This window comes from Rhamphochromis sp. 'chilingali', assembly GCF_963969265.1.
Source record: "Rhamphochromis sp. 'chilingali' genome assembly, chromosome: 22".
Taxonomy (NCBI): Eukaryota; Metazoa; Chordata; class Actinopteri; order Cichliformes; family Cichlidae; genus Rhamphochromis; species Rhamphochromis sp. 'chilingali'.
In genome coordinates, this window is record NC_137950.1 from 11,494,397 (window position 1) to 11,511,037 (window position 16,641).

Here is a 16,641-nt window from a genome sequence, read left to right on the forward strand (position 1 = left end):
TAGGTCTACCGTTCATCTGCGTACCATGTTTTGGCCTATCACGGCGCTGTAATGGAAGGCAGACCACACCAAACTCCTTGTTTTTATTTGCGGAATAGTTCAAGTCTGGCATGAAAAGGAGCAATCAGTCCTTTCTGGAAATCTAATTGATAGGCCCATTTGTTTATAGTGGCGGTTATTTGGCAAATGGTAGGCCTAATTACCGCCTGGAGGTCACAGTTTACCCACCTTTCTTCTTTTTCTTTTCTTTTTTTAAATTCACCACCTGCTCTGTATGTAGACGCTTTCCAGAGTTTCTAAATTTTTATTTTTTTGAGGGGAGGTTTATTTCTGAAGATAAGCAAAACAACAACAACAAAAAAAAAACACCGCCATACACACACGGCTTCAATTGTAAAGCGCTATAAACGTTTAGCGCGGGCGTTAAAGAGTCCGCGGTATTTCTGCGCGTTCGCCTCCGCCGCCTTTGATCAAGTCCGAACGGTCCAGACAAGTTTGCGCGTAAAAGTGAATTTATCTCCACGGGAAGGAAGTCGAGCCTGCTTCGCTGCGTCTGCTGTGGACTGGAAAAAAAAGAAACAGAGACGTGATTTCAAATGAAATCGCACGCGAAGACCGTGCTCCCTTTAGGAAAGGCGCTTCGCTGATAAAGCGGACACCTACGTACATAAAACCAGTGAGACGCAGGATGGAGAAGAAGCTTGGAAGTGATCGCAAACTAATGTTTGTGCCGCTTGTTTGCTGGGAGTCGCCTGTCCTTCACGGACAGCACCTCAGCCACGGCTTTCTCCTCTTCTCCCCCTCCAGTGCAGCAGCCCCCACCACCACACCTCACTCATCCACCACACTGGCTGCCCCGCGGGTCACCGCTTCAGGAGCACCACGTCACCACGTTAACCCCTGCATCACCGCGTCCGCAAGCAGGGCCAAGAACCCCGTGGGCTTGTACAGAAGGAGGGAGGAGGGGATCCTCAAAAACTAGGGTGCCGAGGACCTCCAAACGCCCCGAAGGGCGGGTCCTGAGTGTCTCCAGCAAAAATGAGGAACAGGTTTCTTTTAATTTATTTCAATTCACCCAACTACAGTTCAGAATATCTGCGGTAATTAGTCTCCATTCGCTCATTTTTCTCTGTCTTTTTTTCTTTCTTTCTTTTTAGTAACGGTTGTGAATTTTCAACAATTACGAAATTTTAAATCTCGTCAACCGTGAAGTACCCAAGCCATATAAATGGTTACACAACGAACAAAAAGTGAAGTATTGCAGTCGAGAGGCTAAAAATAGCGAGCGAAGACATGAACATGCTCAAAGCAGAAAAAAAAAAGATTTACATGACAACTCTTGGTTAGATTTTTTGGGGGTGTTGGTGGACTCGTCTAAGTAATGAAACGCTTTGACAATGTGACATCAGACGTTTCCATCCCAACAGCAAGAAATATGCTTTACCAGCCCCAGCAGGCAAATGCACTTGACAAACTCAGAGTTCAAGCTAAGTAATTCTATTATGACTCTTCCAAACCGCTGCTGCCCTCATCACAGTGTTGAAAAATATAAACTATTCTCAAGACCAAAAGCAACACAATACATACATAAATCCTTCCAGTATGGTTTTGGCTCTGGCTCTGAAAGGATTTATGGGAAGGGGAAGTGGGTAGGTCACAGCATACCCCACCCACTGAGGAACATGACCTTCATTTGTCAATGCAACAGCGGCCCGCTGTTGCATTGTGGGTCATGCAGTTTGGAGAAAGTTATTCTCATTCCATTTTACATTTGCATAGAAGTCAACACAAGCTCGTCTAAACTACATCCTATTTTAATTTAGGTGTTCCTGACATTTACACAGCTTTTCTCTTTCCTTCTGCACGGCATTACACCCTAAAGCCTATATCTGTATCATCAAAGAAAAGAAAGTGCTTTCACTCTACTTCTGCCACTTCAAATGATTGTGTCTGTGTTTTTATCTCACACATCAGCTTCTTCAATTCTTCCACAAGACATCACAGAAACTCATTTGTTTGTTTCCTGTCACAGTTGCGAATTGCACCGTTTCAGCCGCCCCAGCAGTGCATGCACAAACTGAACTCGGACTAACCGGTTAAATATCTCCCAACCATGTCATCTCTGACAGAAAAAAACAAGAAGAATATTTCAACCAACGGCTACAGCCTGAAACGCAAACCCCTCTTCCTCATTAAAACAATCACAAACAAAGCTAGTGTGCAACTAGTTCTACCCCCTCTCACTGCTCCACACTCTGCTCATGTTGGGTAAACACACCTTAATAAGATACTATCAGAGGTGTCAGGTGGCACAGGTGGCTTTCACTCATGAATTCCTTCACATACATTAGCACCTGCTGGAACAAAGTTATTTCTTCGGGCAGTGACATGCCTCTGTTCCTTTGCTAGGAAAGTGCAAGAAAACCCAAAAAACATCTTTCTATGGTTTCGTGCTGTACTTATATATATATATATATATATATATATATATATATATATATATATATATTAAAAAAGCCACACCGCATGTCATTATGCAGTAAACATATTTACACAGGAAACATCTGTAATGCTTGTTACAAAATACAGCAGCTGCAGAGGAGACAATAGTTGCCCTTTGGAGCTTTTTGGCGCGTGTTTGCAAGAAGCTTTTAAGCCGATCATGATGTTGCACGCATATGGCAGTATTGATAAACGTGGACAAATGTTTGAGATTTCCTCCGTTGATGTGATGCTTCTCATTTGCTCTGGTGTAATACAGTTGCTCATTCTTAACCGTGTTCTGAGACAGCTCGCCTGCGTGTGTGTGTGGACCCCTGATATTTGTGTGTGTGTGTGTGTTTGTATGTGTGTGAGACACAGCTGCAGTAGGTTAAGAATCAGACATTAAACCTGTCTCTGGTTCCCATTTGAGGCCAGCTCCTCTCTGGCAAATGAAAAACACTTCAAGGTGCCACCGGACCTGAAGACGGTGCCGGTTTCAACAGCTTACATGGTCATGTGATGTTTGGAGAACGGAGATTGTTTGCCCCAGAGGCACACACACACACACACACACACACACACACACACACACACACACACACACACACACACACACACACACACAGGACTGCAAAGAAAGCCCCCAAGTTTATAGAGGCCTAGTGACCCCATAGGCGAGGCCAACTGGATAACCGGGATGGCTGCAAACGGGTGAGCTAAGAGAGCAAAGCATCCTGGGATATGACTTCTTGCCAAAGCACTAAATTCTTTCATCTCTGTTCTCATATTGTAATGCATATCAGTCATAAAAGTGTGTTACATCACTGGGCACACAGTGGTCCCTTTCTCTTGAATTTGCCACGAATGTCTCCGTGTCTTTATACGAGTTTGGCCTGTATGCATATTCTATGCTCCAGCATTAAAGCACAGTGTGCTGAAGTGACAAACAGAGACATCTCTTAAATGTCATGCCAGGCCATTCACCCCTCCATGCCATCGTCCATCCATCCTCATCTCTCTAAGCTTTTTTTATTGCAGCTGCTAATGTAGCAGCCAGAGCAGAAACAAAGCTAGCTTTGTGACCCCCTACCCCCTCCTCACTGTCTGCTGACGTGTTCGCTTGTTCTCCATGTCATCCCCTAGCCCTTGTTCCCCTTCCAATCTTTCACTAAAAACTTCTTTTCTTCCTTTTATAATCCCCCCCTCCTTCTTCTTCACATCTGCAGCAGCATCACGCGGCCTGGCGTGGCCGGCCTCGAGAGTCATGTGATCTCCGGGATGGCTGTTGCCTGGGAGAAGAAAAGGCAAGTTTGTGTCAAAATCCATTTTTGGTCCAGCTGGAAGGTCACAGGTCATCTCAACTCTGATGTAATCAGAGTAAAAGTGAGTCGGCCCTTTTGTAGCTTGAGCTATCTTACCCCTCTTTTCACTGTCGTTAATACTTATCTTTCATTTCTTTGTAGCTTTTTGGCCTCCGGTCTGAGCGAAATATCTCTCTTCAAAGACTGACCGTGACTTTGATTAAAGATGCACAGATGTGGCTAGCAAAACCAAACATCAGCAGAATATGAGAGACTTCAGCCAAACATGTCCGGGAGCTGGACGTTAACAGATAGACACGTCATGTAGACTTCTCATGTGCATTTCTTCCTCGAGCTGATGTTCCCAGTCTCGGGTAAGTATCCCCAGGAGTACACAGACAGGTTACTTCAACTAATCTGAAAAAGAAAGAATACAGTTGAATTACAAAAATGAGTGGACCTGTAACAGTTAACTAAAAATTATGGATATGTGGAATGTAAGAAAAACTAAACAAAGCAAACAAACATAAATCACCAAAAGAGAAGACAAAGAATTAAAGCAGTGAGTTAAATTAAGAGTTAAATCATTTGCTAATAGTATGCATAAACAGTTAAACAGCTAACTACCATTAGGAGAAAAGTTAAATGAAGTAAAACGATTAGTTAGCAGTCTTGCGTCCTGAAATTTTTAACTAAAAGCTAGCTAACAGCCGAAATTGTTTACCAACAGCATGAGGAAATTGTTAGTTGACTGAATGTATGCTCAGTGGTCACTTTAGTAGCTAAACCATGCTACGTCTTGGTTGTTTTCAGAAACGCTTTAATTCTTTGTGCCCCAGATTCAACAAGGTAGTGGAAACATTCCTCAGAGATTTTGGTACATACTGTCATGATTGTATCACACAAATCCTGTAGATTTGTTGAATGGACATCCACAAGCTCAGATGTGGTGACGCTGAGACCATTTGAGGACAGTGAACTCATTGTCATGTTCAAAACCAGTTTGAGATAATCTGAGCTTTGTGACATGCTGTGTTATCCTGCGAGAAGCAGAAAATGGATACATCGTGGTCATAAAGGGATGGACATGGTCAGCAACAATATTCAGGTGGGCTTTGGCATTTAATTGATGCTCAGTTGGTACTAAAGAGCTCAAAGTTTGCCAGTGAAATATCCCCTACACTATTCCACCATCGGCAGCAGCCTGAGCTCCTGAAATCAGTCGAATGTCACAGCAAAAATCAAGATTCAACAAACCAAGTGATGCTTTTCCAATCTTTTATTCTCCAGTTTTGGTGAGCACATGCAAATGGGATCGTCAGACTCTATGTGGTCTTCTGCTCCTGCAGAGATGCTCTTATACTCTGCATACCTTGGTTGTAACAAGTGGTTATTTGAGTGTCTGTTGTCCTTCTATCAGCTCATAGCAGTCTAGCCATTCTTCTGTGATCTCTGGCATTAACAAGGCATTTTCTCTCTTGACTGGCTGATTAGATATTTGTGTTACATGCAGTAGAACATATGTACTTAACAAAGGTAAGTGTGTAAACTGGTGATTTTGATGAACAGCTGTTAAATGAAGTTCAAATAGCTAAAAGTTATGGATAGACGATTGAAATAATAAGCCAGTGGTGGTTGAGACAGTTCACTTGCCATAATTGATAACTGGTAAACTGAGTGAAATCCATAAGCGTAAATGCCAAGCTGACAGTAACTTAGATCCAGTTTCAACTGGGGTCACATGAACCCATTTGAAAGTTAGATGTGATGTTGACAAAGGGATTCCTGAGTGACTCTGACAGGCCAGCGGGGGTACATCAGATGAAAAAGATATGGGAACCAGTCCTAAAGTTTAAGATGTTCCAAAACTGGAACTCACTGAGACAACACATGACTTTGTTCATACCATACATCTGCAGCTTAAAGCACAAACGCTGAATGCCCTGGTAGTTAAATCTCAGGTCACCACAAGCAACACAAATCTGTGTATTTTAGCATTTTTGTGCTGCTGCAATGCAACTGTAACTTAATGCTACTCCGCTGTATCAGGAAGCACAAGTAAAGCCCATGACAAAGCTCCTCCATGTACTGCAGCGATCATTCTCCGTAACAGCTGCATGTGTGTATACACCCTCCACCGATCATGAGACTGAACCAATGTGGCAAAACCAGAGGCTGAATGAGTGAAAAGTTCAGATGATGAGTGTGCTGGTGAGAGGCAAGAGAGCAACATTTGGAAAAACTGGATCGTTTATGTGTTCTGGTTGCTGCAATTACGAATGTTCTGTATTTGCTTGTATTTCAACCAAATACGCTTCTAAGAAAAACGAGGGGGAAAAAGCGATTTGCTCTTTGTTTCAACATGCATTTGTCCATTTCTCAAATATACAACAAAAAGGTTAAAAAAATTGTTGATCTATGCAATAGAAACAAGTAATGTAATAGCAGTATCAGTTGGAGGGATACTGAAGTGACCTCTGTGATGACGAGTGAATGAAATCACATATTTTTATGTGGCTTGTTGAGGAAAGTACACGAAGCAGATGCATTAAACCATCCATCTTCCTCGGATGAAATTATTCTCCTTCTCTCATCACCCCCCAATCCCCTTCTCTCAGCAGACAATCGTCATCTCCAGCAACAAGTGGCCTCTTCCCCAGATGATTTTTTACATCCGTGGTAATGCAGTCTGTTCCTGACATGAAGCAGACTGTTCCCTGTGCTCAGGATTGATAGGTATACAAACACCAAGCTGGTTTACCGTACACAAGATTTTAAGAAGTGGTTGTACATGCACTCATTCTTAAATACACAAAACATCCACTTTTGACATCCCACCCCCAACACGCACGCTTTTTCTTGATCGACCTGAGAAAGCAAGGCGCTGGAATAAATTTTTTAGTGCCGTGGTGATGTCGCAGAGCAGCGTGGCATCACAGTTAATAGGGAGAGAGTGGGGATCATGTATAGGTCCCACATTCCCAAACCGAGCTACATGTTTAACCCAAGCAACTTCATCTTGTGCAATCTGAACAGGATATAACAGGCCTGAAAGTTCAGATGTCTGCACATAAAGTAAAAATAGATTTACAACAATGTGATATTTCTGTCTTGCAGGAAGGTTGGGATGGTGAGGGGGGAGACCTGCCGGTGAGCACGGTTGCAGGATTTCTTTAGTGGAGAAAAGGTTGGTCACAGTGGTTGTGTGGTTTCTGAACTCCCCCCTCCCACACCACCCCACACCCCTACTTCCTCCTCCTCCCAGGTGGGCTTGGTTTAAATTTGAAAGCGATCCCAGTGGAGAAAAAAAAAACACAAGTTTGGCAATTAATGGTAGTTAGTGTGCATTTTGCATCAAGTTACATCAAGTCCCCGCTTGTAAAAAGAAAAAGAAAAAAAACTTGATGTATTTAGTGTAAATGTTCTGGAGACTGACTCAACATGTCTAACAAGGCTGGTAGTGGCTGCCAGTGAGCGTGTGTGCACATCATGTGAGCAGAGCACTATTAGGCCTTTTTGGGGAGTTATCAATTAATTCGGGGTTAAAGTCCATTTGCATCTAGACAAAGGGGACATGGGCCATCCATCTCCATGCTGTGGGGGGGAGAAGGGGTAAAGACAGGGAAAGAGGTGAAGGGGAGGGTATGTGTGCCTGTGTCTTTGTGTGTGTGTGTGTGTGTGTGTGTGTGTGTGTGTGTGTGTGTGTGTGTGTGTGGTGGGGGTGGGCTGGGGGGGGTAAAAGAGGGAGGAGGATGGTCCTCTTGCAGATAAATCTGTTACCCTCAGGGGTGCGTTTACATAGGTGAGGACTGACTGTTCTGCAAGCCAAGAGTGATTTATCTGAAAATACCACCACTACCACACACACACATACACGCATTGTTACACACTTATAACAATGTCCTGAATCAATTCCTTCACTATAGATGAAGCCGTCTGTTTCATCACCACCGTGTATCAGTTTGTGTATCGCACAAAGCTGCGCGCTTGCTCTTATAAATACATACGTGCACTGCATGTGCTCCTACTCATTCCTGAACAGATCCAGATTTTATGCTTTTTAAAATAAATACATAAACAATCCCAAAATCTATATTTAAAAGCACTGAAAGTTTATTTCATTTTGCAAAAGATTTCATTTTTTCTGCAGCTGCCTTCTGATCCTGCTTGCAGGTCCTCCCTCACACACTAACAGAAAGGATTTCCTAGCAACGACTATAATGCACTCGCACACAACACACACGCACACACAGAGGATCAACGCGCTGGGGCTCCCTCCAGCTATCAGCGTGGGCTTCCCCCTCCTTCTCCTCCTCCTCCTTTCTCTCTCTCTCTTCTCCCTCGCTGCTGCTCCGCCGTTGAGGGAAGGAGGGAGAGAAAGAGAGAGCCAGAGAGAGAGAGAGAGAAAGATCCCCACTTCACAACTCTCCCCTGGAAGCCTCAGCTGCTGGCTAGACCGCGCGGTTACACAAGCAGCTTGCCTGCGAACAGGAATGGCGGCGTGCGGACGGCTCGTTTTCACGCCAAAGCGGCCACGGATCTAATCGGACAGACGAAGGAGACGAAGAAAAGCCCGTGTGCGCACGAAAGCCGCGGACGAAAACGGGAAACCTCTCTGTGATTTTCAAAAGAGAGCGAGGGAGAGAGGAGGGGTTGGGAGGGTAGGCTGTTGGGGGTGGGGAAAGGCTTGGAAATCCACGGATGCCCGAAAGTGCGCTTTTATTCGGTGCGTAATGACACGACGCGTCTCCCTCCCTGATTGCTCCGACGACTCGCTGTCGACGTGAAGAAGGAGGAGGAGGGGGGGCTCAACGTATGCGGCCGTGCCGGGCGAACAGCCTACCGGGGACGGTTTTTTATATCCAGATTCTATAACCGACAAGGGAGCAGAGGCTACAGCCCCGTTGCGCGCAACACGGCACACATGGCACGCCCCCCTCTCGCCTCCTCCCCGCTCCACACTGAGAGGAGACGGGAGGGGAGGCGGGAGGGGAGGTGGAGGCGTTTGCTGGGGCGCCATTTTCAAAAGCCTGCTTTTGCCTACGAGGTGTGTGTTTTGCTGCAGGAGGGCTGCAGCCCGTCCTGCCTTCTCATGTTACACACTTATCTGACGAAGGAGAGCACGGACTGAAGAAAACAAAGGAATGTGGACGGAATCTCCACCACGCCATCTATTACTCTTTTCACTTTCTCTGTTTGTTTGTTTTTATTCTTGCAAAAGGTGAGGAGCTTTAAGATTTCATTCTGGGGAGGGAGGGGGGTTATTTACAACAAGCAGCCGCAAATCAGCAAGGCCGTGATATCAGCGCTGGAGTTAGGTGGAATTTGACTTTTCCATACAGTTCGTTTCTGACGTAAACAAACAAAAAGTTAAGCAGACTTTAACTGTATAAGCTATAGATGGAAAAAAATAACTCTTTTTAAACTTATAAAAAAAAATCCTGAGCTCGTTTAAAGCTATAGAATATTATTGCAGACTTTAAAATATTTTAATATTTTTATATTTATATCGGTTATAGTCTATTTAACCTGTAATTTTACGGTAATTTTTCTTTATAAATATATATAAAATATGACTGAATTTAAATTAAATATATTACCGTTTCACTAAGTACTATGAGGCACAACCCCCTCACCCACCCGGCAAATAAATCGATCATTGTAGCCGAGGTTTATTCGCCATGTTGAGATCCTTTGTGTGTGAGAGAGAGTGTGTGTGAGTGCGTCTAACCTTTCTGTTAACTCAAAAATATAAACATGTTAAATACATTAATAATGCTTTTAAATGTATAAATACAAAAACAAACTAAATAAAAGGAAAGAATTAAGATATTAGTTGCATCAAACAGAGCAGGACTCGCACAACAACCTTCACCAAATCTGACACCAGTGAGAGAGTAATATTTTCCCACCCAAAACAATGATGATTTCATCGTGTGTGTGTGTGTGTGTGTGTGAGAGAGAGAGAGTTGGTGTGTGTGTGTCTGTTTTCCACATTGAAAGATTTAATTTTAGGGAATTCTCCTCTCGCCCTGCTTCTTCTGATCTCACGTTGTATCTTTTTATTAAAGCCTACAGTCCTCAGAAAAAGCAAGAAAAAAATCTAAAATTACAAGCTGGCTGCAGGAGTAAGCCCGTTTTACATAATTACATACGGTGGACCGGTCTGCTCACTTTGAAGAACACGCTTTTAGTTCTCCTAATCATCAGAGCGCGTGCAACAGCCGCTCATTAAAATGCGCCGATATTATCCTTATTATCTTATTCGCACTTTTTACAGTTGGGTTTGAATATTTTTGACAAAAGGCGGCGTTTTGTTTGCACTTCGCCGATCGTTTGTTTCGCCGTCAACACACGCGAGCGCCGAGAGTTTGGCTGAGGAGTCTCTTCTAATGAAAAACGCCTTTAAACACGTATCCGCATTAAGCTGATTTTGGCTGACATTCAGTCAGTTTGCACCAAGAAAAAAAAGAGTAACCTGCGCGTTTCTGTGGCTGTGAGGAGTTTCCGTGTTGGTGAAGTTAATTCAAAGTGACTGCAGCAGGACAGGCAGCTCTTCTGTGGCAGCACGATGAGGCGATAATAGCAATAACAACTATTACACAACACGGAGAAGGGGGGAAATAAGGGGACTGAGGGAAACATTACAGACAGCAAGCAGTCGTGGAAGGGTGACTTTAAAACATATATATATATATATATATATATATATATATATATTTTTTTTTTTTTTTTTTTTTTTTTCATTTTCATTTTCATTTTCATTTTCATTTTTCCTCACAGTGTGTTTGATAAGTGGACCTCACAGTGATCAAAATCCCAATAAAACTAAACTACTACTATTACTAATAATAATAATCGTTATTATTATTATTATTGTTATAAAAATAATAATAATAATAGCATTTACTGTGAATGTTTTTCTTTTGCCTAGCTACCTATATCATTCAAATAAAAGCGTATATTTGACCATTTTCATTTAAATTATTAATTAAATTCATAATACAAAATATAATAATAAAATCCTGCATTAATAATATGAATTTAAAAAACACAGTAAAGATATATAATAAAAAGAAAAAATAATAATAGTTGATATTTTAAAAAATACATAAAATGAAGCAGCTGTAAAGGTACGTCAATGTAACACGCTTACAGTCAAGCCAGTATAACGTTTATTTACTTTTTAAATTAATTTAATTTCTTTTTGTTAATAAATTTAAAAAACTTGACCAAAAAAAGAAAAACAATTTACTGTATCAGAGCCGAGATTTGAGGCTGTTTATTGTTGTGAGCTGAAGTTTCTGTGTGTGTGTGTGTGTGTGTGTGTGTGTGTGTGTGTGTGTGTGTGTGTGTGTGTGTGTGTGTGTGTGTGTGTGTGTGTGTGTACCTTGAGGTTACAATTTTTTTTAATATGGTTATTTTTTTCTGCTCTTGTTTTGGTTCTATTCTTATTCTTTTAAAGTTACAGTACTTACATTACACGAAGCTGTAACGTGTATCTTGATTGATTGGTAATTTATTTCAACATGTGAACAATATACAAGTACATTTAGAAAAGAAATGAGAGAAAAAAAATATACTATACAAATCTTAATACCCGTTTTGCTCTGCTATGGGGAAATTTGCTTGGGCTGCATACAGCATATCACTGCTTTTCTCCTCTCTCGCATAAAAACTCACAGAAACAAACAAATAAACATAAAACTAGAATGAACACGAGCAGATTTGACGTTTATTCGAAAAAAAAAAACAGCTGACTAACTCCAAGACTTAAGCGTTTTATCATTTTTATTTTGTCGTTCAGTTCCTGTCTTTGAGTCACAATGAATATTCATAAAGTAATTAAAACGAGGGGGGCGGGGGTTACATTGTCAGCCGCAGTCTGGGTGCCTTAAAGCGATGCTTGTGTGTGTGTGCGTGTGACTGTAGTTGTTGTAGCCCGGTCGGGTCTATCTGAATTATTAAAAATAATAATAATAATAAAAATTGCAAGACAAACGTCACAGCTTTGTGTGTGTGTGTTTGCGTGACTGTATGTTTGAATATATGCAATAAAAGAAGTCTGCACCAGATGGCTTCAACTGAATGTAGTGCAAATGTCCGTTTTTCTTCTTTTAGACTCCACTATCAGTCGGGTGGAGGGTTTGTAGGGTGGGATGGGTCCACAAGGAGCAAGCAGCAGCAGCGGGGCATGCTGGGGTGTGTGCCCGCTGAGGTGCTTTTTAACAGCCGGTCGAGGTCCAAAAACAGCAAGTTTTGTCGGCATAACCTGGAGACGTTCTGGGTGTCAAGGAGCTGATTTAGCGGCCCTGCGCGGTCCTCCTGCGGCACTGATGGGCGTCACGCAGCCCATCCGTATCGCCGTAATTGCATCGCAGACAATTAAGAGGCAAATTAACAAAGTGGTGGGCCCGTGAAGTGGAGAAGCCTACAACTGAGTCAAATGGGCAGCACGTGAAATGTTAACAACTGATCATCTGGGAGGAAAGAAAAAAAATCCCACTACATGGTCAGCTTTGCTTTGGAGAAATCAGACACACGCGGAGGCAACTTTTCAGCCTTGTTTGTTTACAGTTGTTAACCGTCTTCTTTCGATCACTGCGATTATCAGTAAGTGCATTTACATTTATAAAATCTATTTTAGATACGTCAATATGCAGCTGTTGCTCCGCTTTACATGAGCAATGCACATTATTCACTACCAGTTGATTGTTTTGTAAGACAGAGGCGGAGCTGAGAGGAGGAGGGGGTGAGGTGCGGGAGGAAAGGAGTGAGGGGGGGGGTTTCTTGGAGAAAGAGGGGGGGGGAGGGTAAGGTTGCCCTCTCTTCTCCTCTCCTCTCCATACACACCACCTCCTCCTCCCACCACAGTTGCACTGGGACGGCCTGAGACAGAATCCCCCCTCACCCCCCTCGCTCCACACACACACACACCCTATAGCGAGAAAGGCACCCAGCAACGAAATACAATGCAAACTCAATTAAACGCAGTCTCCGCCATGATTTGCCGCAATGAATGATAAATTGGCGGGTCGTTCTCACACTGTAGGATCTGGACGAGCTGCGGTAATAGGCGGGATGGTTGTGTAAAATATGCGCAGGGACTAGGTTTACCAAATTTAGTCCAGGAGGGGGCGGCAAGGCCGTCTGCGCCTTTTGTCCGGGAATTCCTGCTCCAATAGCCAGGTCTGTGCCTAAAAGCGCGTGTTTAAGGTCAAACTGCTACATGGGGGCCAGAACTGGCATATTGTTACCCAGAGAGCGAGAGAGGAAATAAAAATGTATTTATTTACGTCTTTTGCATATTGTGAGAATGCTGAATAATTTTGCAGCTGTCTAGCGTGAAATTAGTACATGGCAAAAAAAAAAGGGGGTTTAGCAGTAAACGATGTAAACAATAATTACGAATGCAGGGAGAGCCCAGTCAGAGGGGAATGGAAGGTGGATTGTGTGTGAACCACGTGAACTCATTTAAAAATATTCTTTAGGCGCATTCACTGTCCTTCGCGTGAAATCTGCAAACTGTGCGGTAAGTTTTAGGATCAGCGGGGAGAACTAGAAATAGAAAGAATGGCTATCTATTCGGGAACGGGGTCGATTGTTAATAATTATAAGATGGCACTGAAATCTTCTAAAAGGTGTGTGTCAGTTATTACTGAAACCAAATATGAGCAGGAACGTGTGGCCCCTTTTTTCTAATTACGCTGTAAATTAAACTATAAAATAAGAGACTAATTTTGATCAAACAATTAAAAGGACCATTTATATAAATCAGCTGTGATGAATAAACGATGAATTATCGTTTGGACTGATCCCTGACCAGCTGTTGTGTAAAATTCCACACCACGTTTCCCTTCAATCAGCTGTTTTCGCCATCAGATAAAAACTGAAATTCAAATTTCAGCACTTCCTCTGCAGCCTCACAGTCTTCTGTTAATCAGAATATGAAGAAAATACCACAAAAAAGATCACATGTTAAAATATAATACGTATCATATTATAGGTGAACTTTCATTTCACAGCAGTTTATGAAACTACCCGCATGAACTGTGATAGATATTAGTCAGATTCTCCCAGCGAGCGAGTAAATACATTGAGGTCAAACCACAACACTCGGTGTCTGACTCATATTCATAGTTCATATCACAGCAAGTGGGATCTCCCTGTTGTCAAATACAGGAGCTTATAGTAGTAGTAGAAGAAGAAGTGAAAACCATAATGACTTCTTTTTGTTTCTTCTTTCTTTAAACGTCACACTTTTTGTCCTAAATTCATGACGCAAACTTTTTAAACCCGAGATTTGAGCTGCTCTTCACATCCGGCTCTGCTCCCCTTGAGACAGTTCAATTTTCTCCTTACTCGAGGTATAAAGAACAACAAGCACACTATTCATTTGTGAACAAATCTGCACATTCCTCCTTTTTTCTCCTCCTCCTCCTCTTCTCTGTGACATTTTTTCACACAAGCCTTTCCCTTCAATTACCTTGCTGTGCTGAAAATCACTAATTTAACAATAGGAAAAAATAAAATAAAACCACTCCAGCGTTTTGCTCCTTGGGTTTCTTCTTCACAGACACCAACATGCTGGCATGATGAGACCCAACGTGTTGGAACAGGATGCAAAATATTATCTGTAAAGTGAGGAATGATGACCCACTTACACTTTGCGGGAGCGTGTGGAAAAGATGCACAGAGACAATGTGACTCGGGATTTATTTTTTATTTGTATGTTTTCCTCTGTTTTATTTTGTTAAAAAAAAAAAGAAGGAAAACCTCAAATGAACAGATTCATAAACAAATCAAATACTACAATTTCAAACAGATGTGCGTAATTGCCTTTGAAGTCTGACTGCGGCACGGGATACCTAATATTTAGGTTTAGATGGGCAGATCTGGATGTATTCAGCCAAAAAGCTGCGAGGAGAGAGCTGTGTATCATGGCAAAATATTGATTTTGCAGTAGCCTGAGAAAGCCAGACGAACACTCACTCACTCTTTTTCTTTCTCCCCCCAATTCTCCACCCCCACACCCTTACCTCCCCACCTCCTCTCTCCTCTTTATTCCATTAATCTCTCAGAGCGGTGTAAGATACTGGAGGGTTAGTGTAACATTGTGCGGCTCTAATATATTCCAGCCCTCAGTTTGCCTGTGGCATCCATATGTTTAATTCCACTACAAATGTTTCGACAGCAAATGAAACTTGTTTCTTTCCCCCCTTTTTCCTCCACATTGGGTCGAGGTTTTGTAGAAGGAAATTTATATATATATATATATATATATTTATATATATATATATATATATATATATATATATATATATATATATATATATATATATATATATATATATATATATGTATGTATATATACACACACACACACATACATACATGTGTGTGTGTGTGTGTGTGTATATATATACACACACACACACACACACACACACACACACACACATGTATGTATGTGTGTGTGTGTGTGTGTGTATATATATATATATATATATATATATATATATATATATATATATATATATATATATATATATATATATATATATATATATATATATATATATACATACATATATATATATATATATACACACACACACACACACACACACACACATACATACGTGTGTGTGTGTGTGTGTGTGTGTGTGTGTGTGTGTGTGTGTGTGTGTGTGTGTGTGTGTTTACATTAACTTCTTTTTTTTTTTACTTTTTGTCTCTGCATCAAAAGGAGTGTGTGTGCAATTCAAAAAAAAAAAAGAAGAAGAAGCACAGTGACACTTTATTTAATTGGTTGCCGACCACCTGGAGTTTCAACATTTCCCCTGGCTGATTTCAGACTCCCTCACACCAATGTGACGTCTATGGCTGAAGAAAAGACAGATGAAAAGGGGTGTGTGGGGGGGGGGGGGGGGGGGGGGGGAATCTGCAATTCAAAAATTCATATAGTGTTTCGCGGATTGCATGCTGTTATTTTCCGTTTTATCTGCAATAATTTATAAGTCATGCTAACGTTTTCAAATAAAGATTTTAAAAAGCAAACGTATGTTTTAACTCTTTTTTTTTGGTTCTTTTTTTTGGACATCTAATTGCACAAAGTGCTCAATAAACAAGCACATGACCTGCAGGTGTGTGTGCAACACTGGACACCGTCTGCAAGACACTACGCTCTCTGTATTAGTCTCTCTCACACACACACACACACACACACAGACATCAGGATCTTGTGTGTGCAGAGAGATGTGGCGACCAGGAAGGAAGGAGGCCTGTGAGGTCACCAGGGGAGAAAGAGGAGGAGAGACGATAACAGACTCGAGAGGGTAAGAGAAAGCAAGTGGGGGAGCATGTGTGTGTGCAGGTGTGTGTGTGTGAGAGAGAGAGAAGCAGGGCAGGGGTGGCAGGAGGTTTCCAACGTGTGCTTCCGGTGCAGAATAGCCCATTCATCATTCTCACATGGTGGGTTTACTTTGCCAGTGATAGAGAAAGGGGTGAGGAGCAGCACTACAGGGAGAATTAATGTGTGTGTGTGTGTGTGTGTGTGTGTGTGTGTGTGTGTGTGTGTGTGTGTGTGTGTGTGTTGGAGGAGGGGCACATCCACACATCCACTGAGAAGTGGACCGATGACCACACCAGATGTGAAGGTGTGTGTGCATTTACCCTTGTGTGTTTACGTGGTGAGGTGTGTCAGAGTCAGATTTACTCCATCTCCCTGCACCCCTAGCTGACATACACGTCATCTCCCACCTCTCCGGCCTCACCTACCAGAAACTGGACACAGACACACATTCAGTTCCTGCCTTTCTGCATTCCTCTATGCAATCACACACGCACATGTGCA

The 16,641-nt window shown here is 42.2% G+C and overlaps 2 long non-coding RNA genes across 2 annotated transcripts; both read left to right on the forward strand.

Annotated features, from left to right (window-relative positions):
• Positions 1–3,740: 3,740 nt before the first annotated feature.
• Positions 3,741–6,926, forward strand: LOC308391013. Its single transcript, XR_013970543.1, has 4 exons — positions 3,741–3,867; positions 3,948–4,159; positions 6,404–6,521; positions 6,903–6,926. It is a non-coding gene; the product is annotated as an uncharacterized lncRNA (long non-coding RNA).
• A 1,006-nt stretch (positions 6,927–7,932) lies between these two features.
• LOC308390212 lies at positions 7,933–15,728 on the forward strand. Its single transcript, XR_013970416.1, has 2 exons — positions 7,933–9,006; positions 15,535–15,728. It is a non-coding gene; the product is annotated as an uncharacterized lncRNA (long non-coding RNA).
• Positions 15,729–16,641: the final 913 nt, after the last annotated feature.